General features: G+C 38.3%; 1 protein-coding gene across 3 annotated transcripts in view; it reads right to left on the bottom strand.

Annotated features, from left to right (window-relative positions):
* Window positions 1–3,366, bottom strand: part of LOC119571896 (V-type proton ATPase subunit B) — a gene marked incomplete at its 3' end in the record, with an annotated part of 16,804 nt that overhangs the window by 12,801 nt on the left and 637 nt on the right.

Below are 3,366 nucleotides of genomic sequence, written 5' to 3'. Positions count from 1 at the left end.
TGTAAGGTATTATCTTTGTGAATCTTGTTATGATTCAAGTCTTGATCCTAACTTGGATTTTTGCCATAAGAAACTTAGATTTGTCCTATTTTGGCAATTTTACCAGGACCATTGGTTTTCTGTTTTCCATTAACTTTACATCAATTAATAAGTACATCTTGACAAAAAGGGGAGCAATCACATAGTTTTATGAATAATATCTGGTATTTTGTCTTACAGAGCGAGAAAACCAATAATTTCTTACGCTTTGGCAATTGCCTGAATCATTGTTATCATTCTTTTTGATATCTGGGGCATTTCAATGAGCTCAGATATCAAACTGGATGGCTTACTCATGTTTATCCCTTCTTTGTTTCCACTATATAGTCTTAACAATAACCCAAAATCAATGCAGCACTGAAAACAAAACATTTCTCTCCAGCACTTGTCAAGGAATGGAGCTCCTGGCACTGTTAAAAATTCCAGTCTAGAAAGCATGAATGAGCAGATTATTGTAAAGAACTTTATAAATAAATCTTCACACATTAAGGAAGTATAAAGATGTTAAAATAACATGTTAAATACATAAATATGGAAAATCAGACACTGACAAGCATTGTAGTAATACATGAACTACTTGACATATCACAATAATAGGTTATGTAGTAGTCAGTGTAGTGTTTATCCCATGCAATATAAATAAGATGAGTGACTTGGATAAAAATGGGCAATCTTTTCTATTCTTTTACATTTAGCAAACAATTTGAAGTTTTTTTTTTTTTTTTTTTTTTTGGGGGGGGGGGGTGCAAATCAGACTAACTCTTCCAATAAATAAAGTATAAAGTCTGACAAAGCACGACTAACACAGTTTATCACTATTGAAATCCAAAAATATTACTGGTTAATTTTGATGACAATGAATCTGATGATCATTTCTGTTGCATTCTCTAACCGACAATCTTGATGTGATTTGATAAGTCCCGATAGCAGGGGAGGGCATGAAGTTGATCAGGGAATTTGTGGGTAAAACTGGCTAAAATAAGAAAAGAGAACAGAAATGTGCTAAAACAAGCACAAAAAATGCTGAAAATCGGACAATGAAACTCTACGGCCGTCGCCGCCATTTTTCAGAGTCTATGCACCGACGCACCAACTTTCAAAAAATTCTACAATAACCAAACCCACCGTACCAAAAAAATCTACGGGATTTCAAATACTCCACATCCCCTGTGGTAATTGTATATTACGTCCTAACCAATAAACCAACCTAACCTTAACCCTGTGGGATTTATACACTACGATCTATATATTCCCTAGCCTGGAGGCTATGCCCCCTGGACCCCCGTGGTAATATATACACCTAGCCAGGGAGCTATGCCCCCTGGAACCCCAAGGGTAATATATACACCTAGCCAGGGGGCTACGCCCCCTGGACCCCCAGGGTAAATCCACATAACTTTATATCACGAAACACCAAACATTTCTTCGCTTCGTCTAGGGTCACAATTACTTGGTATTTAATCAATTTTTTCGGCATTTGCGGCACTGGATGGGTTCAAATATCAGGCTGTGATAGAGACTAATGTCTATTTGTCCAGTATATCCACAAAAGGGCTTTAAAAATGACCCGGAATCAACGCAGCACTGGAAATGAAAAATTTTTCACCAGCATTTCTTGATATAATGCCATTGCTGGCCTGTCAAATCTCCCGGTGGCAAAACACGCATGCGCACATGGTTATTGTACAGAATAGCATAAATACTTACCAAAACACGTAAATGAAATATAATAAAAGTAAAAGAACGCATTAATATATGAATTCAAGAAAATGGACGCTGATAATTACAAAACATTCGTTCTCACAAGCGCATAGTAATACAAGGACTACTTGGTAGATCGCAGTAATGAGTTACGTGTCACATTTGTTTTGATTCTCGCGAAGTAAACATGGAAGGAACTTAGAAAATGAAGGGGCGATCTTCACTTTTGTCTGTCCTATATCTCCCTTATTTTCGATTTGCACACCTTTTGCCATAGATGAAAAGGTCTTAGTTTTCGTCAAGGTAACCACTCCATACAATTATTTTACTGTACTCCTGTTTGACATGCACGGAAAAGTTTTGGAAAATTTATCGTGCATGTCAACCAAGAGTACAGTAAAATAAGTGTATGGAGTGGTTACCTTGATGAAAACTAAGACACTTTTCATCTATGGCAAAAGGTGTGCAAATCAAAAATAAGGGAGATATAGGACAGACAAAAGTGAAGATCGCCCCTTCATTTTCTAGGTCCCTTCCATGTTTACTTCGCAAGAATCAAAACAAATGTGACGCAGAACTCATTACCAAGTAGTCCTTGTATTGCTACGCGCTCGTGAGAACAAATATTTTGTCCTTATCAGCGTCCGTTTTCTCGAATTCATGTATGTAATGTGTTCTTTTCCTTTTACTGTTCTTCATTTACATGTTTTGTTAAGTATTTATGCTATTCTGTACAATAACCGTGTGCGCATGCACGTTTTGACACCGGGAAATTTGACAGGCCAGCGGTGCCATTACGTCGAGAAACACCGGTGAGCAATGTTTTATTTCAAGTACTGCATCGATTCCAGGTCATTTTTAAAGCCCTTTTGTGAATATACTGGACAAATAGGCATTCGTTTCTATCACAGCCTGATATTTGAACCCATCCAGTGCTGCAAATGCTGAAAAAAATGATTAGAAACCAAGCAATTGTGACCATAGACAGAAGCGAAGAAACGTTCGGTGTTTCGCAATATAAAGGTATGTGGTTTTACCCTGGGGGTCCAGGGGGGCCGCTAGCCATAACCCTGGGCGTAGCCTGCGCATATATATTACCCCTGGGGGTCCAGGGGGCAGAGCCTTCTGTCTAGGGAATATATAGATCGTAGTGTATAAATCCCACAGGACTAAGGTTAGGTTGGTTTATTGGTTAGGACGCATTGTACGATTACCACGGGGGTTCTGGATTATGTGAAATCTCGTAGATTTTTACCGAAAGATGGGTTTGGTTCACATAAGAGTTTTTCTAAAGTTGGCGCGTCAGTGCGTAGAGTTTGAAAGATGGCGGCGACGGCCGTAGAGTTTCATTGTCCAATTTTCAGCGCTTTTTGTGCTTGTTTTACACATTTCTGTTCTCTTTTCTTCTTATTTCAGCCTGTTTTACCCCACAATTTCCTGATCTACTTCATGCCCTCCCCTGCTATCGGGACTTATCAAATCACATCAAGATTGTCGGCTGGAGAATGCAACTGAAAATATCATTAGATTCATTGTCATCTCACGAAAACGAATCTGATGATATATATATTTTCTGGGAAGACTCGGTTGTCATTTTCGATAAATTAACCAAATTTTCCATATAAC

The sequence above is a fragment of the Penaeus monodon genome, chromosome 4 (genome assembly GCF_015228065.2).
Source record: "Penaeus monodon isolate SGIC_2016 chromosome 4, NSTDA_Pmon_1, whole genome shotgun sequence".
NCBI lineage: Eukaryota > Metazoa > Arthropoda > Malacostraca > Decapoda > Penaeidae > Penaeus > Penaeus monodon.
The sequence above is the reverse complement of the archived record's forward strand: the minus strand, read 5'-3'. Positions and strand labels throughout refer to the sequence as shown.